The 11,696-nt window shown below is 47.8% G+C and overlaps 1 protein-coding gene across 3 annotated transcripts in view; it reads right to left on the bottom strand.

The window, feature by feature from the left end:
- KIAA0040 (KIAA0040 ortholog) overlaps positions 1-11,135 on the bottom strand; it is a 32,538-nt gene extending 21,403 nt beyond the window's left edge. For all 3 annotated transcript variants that reach the window (XR_011073639.1, XM_068541295.1, XM_068541296.1), the window contains exon 1: positions 10,728-11,135. The gene's annotated coding sequence lies outside the window, so the exon portion shown is untranslated. The remainder of the gene's footprint in view (positions 1-10,727) is intronic.
- Between the last annotated feature and the right edge of the window lie 561 nt (positions 11,136-11,696).

The raw sequence follows: 11,696 nt of genomic DNA on the forward strand, positions 1-11,696 counted from the left end.
AACTATGAAGCATGACTAGTTAAGTGTGCCAGGGGAAATGCCAACAAATGGTTATGGGAGCAGCACAGAGGAAGCTGTTAATTCCAATGAGGAATCTAGGCAAGGCTTCAAGGAGGGTGTGATTTGAGTTGGCACCTGCAGGGAGAATGGAATGATTAAATGCAGAGGGGATGAGAACGAAGAGATTCCAGACTGCTCAAGAAAGCACAGCTGGCTCAGAGAAAGAATCCAATCAAGGTGGCCTAGGCAGCGGGCCAAGATCTGGGGACTTTGAATCTCCCATTGTTACCATGGCAACAAGCAGCTCACTCCTGCTCGGCCCTCTCCCAGCCAGCTGCTCTAATCCATGGCATTCCAGTGGCCTGAGGAGAAGGGCTGCTACTGGGAGACCTTCTCTCCCTCCTTACCTTCTTACTTACTATGACTTGAATGTTCAAGGACAGGGCAGGGGGTAACTGATGATACGCTGGGCCAAGGACCTTCAGGGGATGTTTTTCATGTTTAACCATGAAAGCAGATTATTGTGTAAGAAAATTTGAGTGGATAGTGAGTTTTCTGCCTCCTTCCCTCTCAACTCCAAATACGCTTTATTCCTTTGTATGTTCTTAAATTTGGTGATAATCCTGAATTCAAATCTGGGGCCACAAGGGTAACCAAAGCTGGTTCCAGTTGGCACAAGTTCAAAGGGATCTCTCTCTCTCTCTCTCATACACACACACACACACACACACACACACACACACACACACACACACACACACACACACACACACACACACACTTAGCTTACCCATGTAATAATACTGTTAACATTTAGCCCAAGGTTGGTAGAAACCAAATGAGATTTTTCTGCAAGAAGGGCAAACCTAGACCACAGATTGCAAGCTGGAAGCCCCTGAGGTAGATGTGACCAGTGAAGAGACGTTGTTTGAGCCACAGCTTCCAGCACAGCCGGTCCTGCCCGTATTCCCACACCGCCTGTGTTACTCCTTCAGGCGGATCAGCTTGGGTCAAAGGTTGCCCCTCCCGCATTCACTAGCTGTCTGACCTCGGAAAGTCCCTTTACCCCTCTGTGCCTCAGTTTCCTCAACTATAAAAGAAGAATCAGAAGAGATTCTATGTCATTGAATTGTTATGGAAATCAGATGAGTTAAATCATCTGTATCATGTCGTTAAAGCAGCACACGGCACAGAGTAAGTGTTCCATAAATGTTAGCTTTATCTGTCAGGCCTCGTGGGTGTTGAGCTTGTGAGCCCTGCTGTGATCCAGCGGTGGGGAGTTCAAGGATGCAGAAGGGACCACAGTGATTGATGACTGCTGTGTGTAGCATGGCAAGACGCTTTGGTTATCTCAGGCAGAGCCCGTGAGGAATGCTCTGGCCTGTAGAACTGCAGCAGAGATTGACCTTTGTACTGTACTGCCCCCACCAGATAGGGTAAGAGAAAGGAAAATTTAGTGGCCTGGGGCTTTTTCTGCAGTCATGGGTTACATAGAGATCATCATGGTTGAACATTTCTGTCCCTCTCTCCTACATTACCTCCTTGACAATGGGTGAAAGATACTGTTGGATACTTGTGTTGTCTTACTGTTGTATTCTTATGGTACAGATGCTGTTCATGTCTGCTTTCCCACTTGACTATAGACTGTTTGAGAGTCTTTTCCTCTAGGAATCTCCATGCCTAGTTCATTGTTGGCACATAGTAGATGCTCAATAAATGCTTGTCCATTTGATTAGTGAACTGACTGAATGGTTATGGGATAGAAAAGACCCAGAGTTGAGAGTGCCTTTGTGAGGCTGTATATTACCTCCTGCAGGCCAGGGTGTCCACATTTTCCTTCCTGGGAGACTGAGCCCTCATATCTCCACAAGCTTTGCATTGGCCTCTGCAGGACCAGGTCACGGGTGCTATAACAGAGTAGGGTTACAGCAGTGGATGGGGACCAGGACTGGGCCCTGTGCAGAACAAGAAGGCCTTGCTTTCACAGTTGGGGTAGGAGCCCAAAGCAGCAGCTTATGGCTTAGGTAAGTTGGTCAGAGCCCGGGGAGCCGGCTGACCAGGGATGAAGCAGGTGTCAGGGATGCTGAGAGTCACACCATACAGAGCCTGGGTGGTGGGTGAAGAGAGGGTGGCACCAGCAAGCAGAGATCCCAGGACAGGCTCTGATCCCACGGGGGAGGCTGTTTCTTCCACCTCTGGATGAGGGGGCAGGACTACAGCTAAGGGCTGGCAGTTTCCTAGGCATAGGAAGTAGGCCCCTGCAGGTGGGATCTGTGCCTGTTTTTGTTTTTTAAATTCCCCACGGCCTCCAGTATAGTGCCTGGCACACACAAAGACATTTAAGAAATGTGTATGAAAAAAATGCAGCCAGAGCCACGCTGGGACAGCTCCTGCTTTCTAAAGCAAGGCCAGCAGGGCTCCTAAGAGTTTTTACAGTTCTCCTTTTGTAGAGAGGTGCTGAACGTGAACCAGTCTCACTGAAAACCCCTGGGAAAGAGGAGGGAGAATTATCCACTGGGGAGAGTCTAGACCTTTCTGTGAGGCTACTGATTCTTGTCCCTGCTGGTGAGGTGGATTGCCCCAGATACCGGATAGCCATGAGCTAGGAGTCTTGAAGTAACAACACGACCTTGAGATGAAATGGAGAACGTACAGTTTGGTAGAGAGGTTTAGCAGTTCATTCCAGTTCTGCTTCAGGATCCCAGGCACCTCTGCAGACTTCACAGTCCCCCCTGTCTCCCCACCCTTCTTCCCCCTCTTCTCTTGTCTTCTCATGTACGCGAGCCTGTTCAGATGTAGAGAGAACAACAGAAGCCCTTCTAGGCTTTTTCTAATTTCCTTCCCCTCGTGCCTGGGCCACAGCTTTTTTGAGAAAGCATATGAGTTGAGTTCCAGGCATTGGAGTTCCGTAACAGTGTGACAGAGGCTGGAAGTTCCATCTGCAGAAGCACACGTGTTTATTAACCTGTGTTTAATGAGCAGCTACTGTGTGCCAGACACTGGGCACTGGGAATGATGAGGTGGTGTTGCCAAAGGGAGGATGGGGGAGGGTCAAGCCTTACCAAGGGGCAAAAAGGCTCATTTATTTATAAAGGAAATAACAACTTTGACTTAGATTTTGTCTCCTCTGGTAAGTCTGTCACCTAGAGCTGGGCTAAGTGCACTTCCTCCCTGTTGTGACACCTATCATAACATTGATGACACTGTATTATAATTGCCTCTTTATCTATCCATCCACCAAAGTAGACTGTAAGCTCCCAAGGTATTGAACAGCTTCTGATTCATCATTGGTGGCAGTTGCAGAATTTCTTTGTAGGAGAGGCTTACAGATAATACTCTGGAGCCAGAGGAAGAGAACTTTGCTCTTGGTAGAAACCTTAGTTTTCCTCTTCTGTAAAGTAGGTATCATAGTTGAACTGTCATGAGGGTTAAGTGAGAAGTATGTGACTTTCTTAATGCAGTGCCCGGCACACATAAGGTCCTCCATAAATGTTGCTGGTGTTATCTGTTGCTTACTACTCAGCTGCACCAAGAAGGATTTATAGTTTACCCAAATATTATCCATCTCAAGCATCCAAATAACGCTGCATCTCTAGGACCACAAGAAGCCAGGTTTAATATCTTTCCTTAAAGCATAAGATTAAAGGCAACAAATAAGGGACCAGGCATGGGAAAGCATGCCACTTAATATGCACTTTATCCTCAAGAAAGGAAACTGAATTTATAAATATGTTGATTAAAATGTGGGAGAAGAGAGAACAGTTTGGTCATTCCTCAAAAAGTTAAACATAGAGTTACCCTATGATCCAGCAATTCCACTGCTGGGTATCTACCCAAAACAATTGAAAATAGGTATGAAACAAATCCTTGTACCTGCATGTTCACAGCAGCCCTGTTCACAATAGCCGAAAGGTAGAAACAACCCAAATGTCTATCAACAGATGAATAGGTAAACAAATGGTGATACATACACACAATGGAATATTATTCAGCCATGAAAAAGCACGAAGCACCAATAAATGCTAAAACGTGAATGAACCTTGAAAACATTATGCTAAATGAAAGAAGCCAGACACAAAAGGGCATACATTGTATGGTTCCATTTATAAGAAATATCAGAATAGATAAATCCATAAATGCAGATTGGTAGTTGCCACGGGCTGGGAAGAGGGAGCAATAGGAGGTAACTACTTAATGGGCATGGGGGCTTATTTTGCAATGATGAAAGTATTTTGGAAGTAGATAGAGGTGGTGGTTCTACAGCATCGTGAATGTACTAAATGCCACTGAATTTTTCACAGTAAAGTGGTTAATTTTATGTAATGTGAATTTCACCTCAATAAAAAAAGTGGGAGGAGATAACACAAAATTTCTTGAAAGCTGATTGATGGTTAAATGGAAAAGAATGGAGTAGTTTCCATTATTCATGGTTTGAGAAGTATAACGTCACTGATTATCTTTTTAGTGTGTATTTATTCATCCACTCCAATACCAAATGTTGAATGACCACATACCTCAGTGGCTGAAGTATTCCTTATTGAAGGAATAATATTTTTGAAACCACTGAAGACTTATTCCTGGAAAATGTCAGTCAGGAGCATCAGACCTTCTTCCCCGTGTGTCACATGCTCTGTGACTGTATCCCTTCCTCTTGTCCCAGACAGGGAGGGGGAAATGCAGTATCTCTGTCTGGAAATGAGATATTCTTTCCACATCCAGCCGTGGAAACCTGTGCTATCCATCCATTGAAAACACAGTAAAAATCAGCTCTTTCCTCAGAGGGGTCAATGATGTCTTCGTGCAAAACTACAAAGAACACAGTAGCTGGAAATCAGCAAGTGTCCTAAGGCACCCGGTGCATCATTGCTTTTTTCCTGAACCAGAGAAGGCTTTGGGCCAAATATCGCACAGGGCAGGGTCTGAGTTTCTAATTTGGAAACCAGGAGAGCTCTGAGCAAGCAGGTCATGTCTGGGTGGTGTGCTGTGCCAGTGTGCTCCCCTCTCCCAGGGGAGGTCTCATTATGGGATAGGGTGGGTCACCCATGTAATGAGTCTGGAGGTTTTAATCTAGGCCATGGCCAGGTTGCACTGGCAACTGCTACTCAGCCGACTGTGGGCCTTGGGCAGGAGCGGGGGGATGTTTCAGGTCAGGAATGGAAGGCGGAGTGAGGGAGGGGAGGGTGGGAGCCATCAGTCACTTACAAGAAAGGAGTTTGACAGATGGGGTAAGTCTGCAGGGCTGGCCCTGAGAGTGGTGTGTTCTCTTCCAGCCTTGCCACTTCTCCCCAGCATGATGTTGAGTAAACCACCGTGATGTGCTCGTAAAGCAACCTGGTGGGTTGCTGGGAGGCAGCAGTGGCTGTCATTTTTGTGTGCCTCAAATTCTTAGCACCACTATTCAGCAAATAGCTCTGGAGAGCCTAGTGTGCACACTACAGATTCACGGGAGCAAGAAAAGTTGGATGGACATTTGTTTGCTCCCGGTCCCTGATCACTGGGAAGGTCACTTTGACCCCAGCGTTAGTTCCTGGGTGATTTCGGGCCCGTGTGCCTGAGTGGCTCTCTGGAACGTCAGGCTACGGTGGGACTTTTACAGCAGAAGGGCTTTTGAAAGCCGGCACCTTGTCCCATTGGTGGAGCTGCATAGGAACCTAAGATTAGAAACCTAGCAAGGACACAGCCTCAGGATCTTCCTTGGGTTGGGGTGGGAAAAGCAGGCTCTGGACTTGCATGCAGCTCTTCTCTTCTCTTATTTAAGGTGGCCGCGGTCACACCTCATTTAGGTTAAGACCCAGCATGTGCACCGTGTGCCATTCTGTTCCCATTAACAGTAAAGCTAATTGAACGTCCCAGTTTCCCCTGCCTCTTTCTCTGTCCCCAATCCCCAGCCTCCATACACATCTCTAAACCTGTGTACCCGCAGCTTTTCCTTCTCAGGACAATTTGAAGACTAAAAGAACTATAACATACAACTATCCTTATTGCTATTACACTTTTCCCCCCTTCTCTTCTGCCAGTTTTCTCTTATGACTTGCCTGGAAAATGAAAAGAAATTGCTGATGGGCTTTACTTAAGCCTGTCTGGCTTGAAATTAGGATTGTATCTAAGGAGAGAGAATAAAAGTCTACTGAAAAACATCCTCACAGGAAGGAGTTATAGACAGTTAAGAGCAAGGGCAAGTCTGCAATGACTTACAAACACAATCTTCAATTTTGACTAAGAAGCACGGCTATGATTCGGTTTTCCTTCATTTCTTAGCAACAAATTCCATGGAGCAGTTTGCTTACAGACGTGGGAGGAAGTCTCTTCCCAGGGCCAGGATTTGGTTCGGACACTGCCATAGCCCCTTGGGAGCTGCCCTAAGAAAGGAATCTTGTGTTTGTGTGAAGTTCGTTTTGGAACTCAGCTACCCTTGCCCTGTCTCCACTAAGGGGCCACTGACGTCCCCAGGTGGTGCTCTGTTCAGATGGCTCGGGCTGATGTGGGAGAAATGTCAGAAACCTGAGCTGGTCGGTGGCCCTGGGGATTGCCCATCCAAAAATTTGCTGTAGATTTTCCTTTTGCTGCTTGGAGAGGGAAAGTCTGTCTGTGACGGTTTTATCTCTTACTGTGCCTGTGATGAGTCTCACTAGCTCCTGTGATTCGCTTAGAGCCTTTCTCATCGAATGGTCAGTTGAATATCATATTTGATGTGTAATGCTGACCCACCCACTGGTCTGGAAACAGTCTTCATGATAAGTTTCATGAAACACTAAACAGGCTTTAGTTCATTAAGGCACCCAATGCCGTTTTCCTTCTTGAGGTATCTCTGGGAATTCTTGAGAATAGTTTAAGGATTGACATCGAGGAAACAGAAGGGATGGGTGTGGTATGGAGATTGTTTTAAAGGAGGAGATCTGCCCACATCTCCTGAAGGTCTGCTCCTGGTTATCCCCAGAGACCACTCGGGGAAGATTCAGCCTTCAAGTAGAATCTTCTCGCTTTTCCTCTCTGCCAGCACTTGAGTGCCTGCGTGTGTCCCTGTGTGTGAGGCACAGAAGGTCCAGGTGATAGAAAGCCCAGAGAGTGTTCGCTATTCCTGAACTTGGATTCTGGTCCCTCCATTAAACCAGCTGTTGACCCGGGCACACACTTCCCTCCCTGAACCTTGGTTTGCTCATCTGTGAAGTGAGGGGGAGGGGCTGGCTCATCTCTAAAGTGTTTTTCCATTTGAAGTCTCTGAGTCTGTGGTTATTTCCTTTTCTTCATTCAACAACCAGCCCCTATAGGAAGTCTGTTTACTTGAAAGTTTGGATGTTGGCATAAAACTTGAGCTTCACTGGGTTGGAATATGTCAGGCTTCTCTGGCTGGGAGAAGACACAGAGACATCTAAGCCATCAAAAGATGCTCAGATTCAGGGCCACTACTGGTTCAACTAGCACATTGGTGACGATTAGGAAAAAAGTGTCCCCTCTGGGTGGGCTTGGCTGCAAAGGGGGTGGGTGTGTGGCTTAGCAAGTGGAATCCTGACTGCTTTCAGCCCCATGAGCTCCCAGGAGCCCTTGTGCACCGCGCAACCTGCATACGCTTTAGGAGAGCATTTACTTCTTTGGTCTCTGACCACATTAGGTAAGGAGTGAAAAGAGAAGTGGCCAGAATAGATGCATGTCATTGCTCTGATGGAAGGAGACTTTTATAATTACTGCCTTAAAATATTTCATGCAGTTAAAACGCTGCAAGTCTGGGCCTAAGACGCTGCCCAGATCCTGCACCTACACAGTCCATCTGATTTGGTAGCTTCAAGAGGAAAGACTAGTACTACTAATAAAAACCGCTTACATTTTTATAGAACCTTACAATTTATGCAGCACATTAAATGTACTTTCTTTTTCAATTTGATTCTGATTCTGACTATTGCCCTGGTGAGATACAATTATCTCCATTTTAAATATAAGGGAAATGAACCTGAGCGATTCAAAGACTTGTTCAAGGGCAGCTAGTAAGTGTTCAAGGCAAGAATTAAACCCATGTCTGTCTAGTTCCAAGTTCAAGGTTTTTTTCTTCCACACCAGGACACATAAGATCCTGATCTGGGCATTGGCAGCCAGACCTAAAGGACCACTCTATAGAGGTTTAGAATTAGTCTGAGAAAGTTGTCCTTCTTGTTTTAATGAAGGTAGGACTCTCCCACACAGGTGCCATGACTAGACTTGGGGTATGAGTTCTGGGGATTTACTTGTTTGGTTAAATGCATCTGTCCCACCTGTGTGCCATTTTAGGGTTCTCGCCAACATTTTAGGTATCACCGTGCAAGGCATCTGGGGAAAACCTTGGGAGTCTAGAGAGAGTCATCTGGAAGTCACTGTGTGGTATGAAAATAATACCTGTAGGCCATTACTGACAAATCCAAGACTCTTCAGGGTCAAGTGGTCTCATTGACAGTGTGATCAGGCCTCTTTAGCTTCCTTTGACACTGCTTTTCTGTACAGCATCTGAGAGAGTTACGTTGGAGCAGCCTCTGCCTCTCCTTGGGCTCCAGACCTGTGTGCCCACTGCCTCCCATATATCTTCACCTGGACACCCCCTGAGTACATCCAACTTAAATGTGTCCAAAGTGTTCATCGTTTTCTTCCAAAATCTGCTTCCCAAGCCCACTCCTCCCCTCGTTCATGTGGTTTCCATTGCAAGCGTCACGGTGCATCTCCCCACCCCCAGCTCAACACCTTATAATCCTCTGTTCCGCTCATTCCTCCTTTGCCACATTCACTTGGTCACCGGGTACCTTTGACTCTACTTCCTAAACACCACCAAAGTCCATGCCCTTTTCTCAGTTCCCTCTGCCATTATCTTAGTTGAGGTCTTCCTTATCTCTGTTCCTCATCTCTCCAAGTCAGCCTCCATCTGGCCATCAGTTCTCTCTCCAAACACAAATCTGACCATACTGTTTCCCTGTTTAAAAAATGACTTCCCACTGCTACAGGAAAGAGCTCACCATTCTTTGTACAGTAGTGTAATCCCCATTACTTGCAATTCCCCCAACCTGCCATTGATTTTGCAGATACTCTTTCCTCTGTCTGGAATACCCTTTTCCTGGGAATGCCTAATCATTTTCAAAACCTGCTCAAACATCATTTCTGCAGATAATTCCTGGGGGATTTATTCACTCCCTCCTTTGGATTGTTTTAGTGTCCCGTAGCTATTGCTGTGATGATGTGTATTATTCTGAACTGTAGTTTGTTTCTCTGTCTCATTTACCGGATTTCATGTCCTCAAATGCAGAAACTGTATCATGATAATTGGACTCCAAGGCCCCGGCGTACTGCCTGTCACACAGTGGGTGCAGTAACTGTTGAATGAATGGATGGGACGGAGGTACATCCCTGTTTGATTAAATCAGTGACTCCGCTTGTTGAGTGTTCATTACTCTCTTGGTGTTAGTCTTCAGGGAAGAGGACAGAAAAGATCCTTTCTTTACTCCACAGGCGAAATATTAACAAAGTTTGAAGGCTGGAGGAACATTTGTTTTGCAATACATTTCTTTCCTAAAATTGTATCTGGGGTGGGGATGGGGAGCCAGAATTTCAGACGAAATGAAGGACTTGATCAGATGTTTTAATACAGCTGCCTCCCCAGCCCAGCACAGGCGGAAGGTAGACACATCAGACCAGGAGGTTGATGGTGACATCCTTGCTGAATTCTCTAGGTGGAACTTGCAAACCATTTGTACAGAGGTTAGGAACAACCTAGCATCAATGCTGTCTTCCAGTCCTGTTCCATATCTCCCCTTATCCAACAGGACTTCAGAATGAGGGTCCCTTCAGATTAGCTGCAGGTTCTTATGAACTTCAGCTGAGTGAATGAAATGCAACAGCTTTGGAAGGAAAGTGCTTCTCAGATGCTCAAGTGTACCACCCTTCCTCATTCAACAGAATCTGTGGAGCAGTCCTGCAAGGCAGCTAGCATGTGGGCTGCCAGTGTTCTCTAAGAAATTAGGGCAGTGCCTGTCTGCTTCAGTTTCCCTTTCGGTTAGGCAGGACTGGTGTTCCCACTAGCTAATGACCATAGTTTAACTCTAATGTATTCCTGTGAAACTCTTCAAAATACTAGGGAAACAGGTCTCATTGTGTCCTCCATTTTACCTTCATGGGTGGGGTGAGGGACTGGGAGTGGGTCTGTCGAGAGAGGTAAAGAAGTTAGGAAGCAGTCTGTGTCAAGGCAGATCCCCCCAGAGGCTCGGGGAAGAGCAGACAGGTTCCCATTCCAGCCCTGGCTCCAGGCCATATTTTCGCGGTGGCCAGTTTCTTAGACCCCTTGAAAATTTGGCTTCACCTAGAATAATTTAGAAACCTCTGAGCCTGGGGTGATTTTTGGAGGGTCTCAGGTCTTGACTTTTTTGTTAGCAAACTGAATGTCCCTCTGTCCCTTTCAAGCCGCTCCTGCCGGCAGCTGTTGTCAACGGGAGTCGGAGAACTCCACCCCAAACCCCACTAGGAACCCATGTGGACTGAGCCCAGAAGCAGAAGTAAGGCTGCCAAGAACCCTCGCAAAGCGGGGGAACACTGGAAGTGAAGTTGCGAAGGGGCAAGAGGCTGTTTGGAAACAATCCTTAAATTTCACTTATCTAGGGGGCTAGTCTCAATCTTCTAAAGAAAGGAGGGAGTGGGAAGCCCCCTTGCAAACGGAGGGCAGCTCAAAAAGTGTTTTAAAACACACACACACAACCACCACAAAAAATCTTGAGACTCACCCTTGAGTCCACCGGAGGGCTTCCTGCAGGCGTGGTCGCTAGGGGGTCCGCCGGGTGCTGCCCGTGCACCAGGGATCGGGCGCAGGGGCGAGGTCCTGGTGTCTCCTTGGAAGCCGCTGTGGGTCCCGCGCGGGCCAGGCCCAGGTGGAGGGTCAGCGGGGGCCGCCCCGCGCTGCGCGTACCTGCCTCCGGCTGCGAGAAAGGCGCCCTCTATGTTCCCTGCCCTCCCGCTGGCCGGCGCCTCCCATTTTTGAGGTTTCACTCCAACTCCGTCCTGCCCCTGATGTCAGAGGCTCGACTTCCTGAATCAGACTCGCTCCTTCTCCCACTCCCTGGGCTCGGCCCAAACTCGCCACCCTGGGGCCCGCGGCGGACGGGTGCCCTTGGACTTGGGCGCACACGGCCCAGACTCGCCCTCCCTCCCACCCCGACTTCCCGCCAGTTACCCCCTCCCTGCCCCGCCCTTAAGTGTCGGTGCCCTGTCGGTCCCGGAACACGCCTCCTGCAGGACACAGCCGCTCAGGAGCCTGCGGAACCAGTCCCAGTCGCTTTCACGGAGGCACCAAAGTTCCCAGGGATCTGAGACCTAATTCGGGAAAAAGTGGGCTTAAGTGAAAATCGCCCAGCCCTTCCTAATGGAGCAGGCTTCTTGGAAAGGGGGTGGGAGGTGTTGGAGAGGGAGGCCGTGGGGCAGATTGGGTGAAGGCTCCAGTGCCTTATCTGGACAAAGGACGTGGTGGGCTCCCCTGGTCAGCACGGTGTGTTTGGTGGGGTGCACGCAACACCTTGGAAAAGTCTCTGCACTGCTCACCAAAGGCAGTAAGAAACAGTGTGGTCCAGCAGGAGCTGTCAGAAGCAGAGATGGAGGGGAAAACTGCCTTCACAAAGTTCTCAAAGGTGCTTCCCCTCTCATCCTCAGTTGCCCTCTATCCACTTTTTATTCAGAGCTGGTGGGTCTGGAGTCCAGCA

Source organism: Eschrichtius robustus, chromosome 3 (genome assembly GCF_028021215.1).
Source record: "Eschrichtius robustus isolate mEscRob2 chromosome 3, mEscRob2.pri, whole genome shotgun sequence".
NCBI classification, from domain to species: domain Eukaryota; kingdom Metazoa; phylum Chordata; class Mammalia; order Artiodactyla; family Eschrichtiidae; genus Eschrichtius; species Eschrichtius robustus.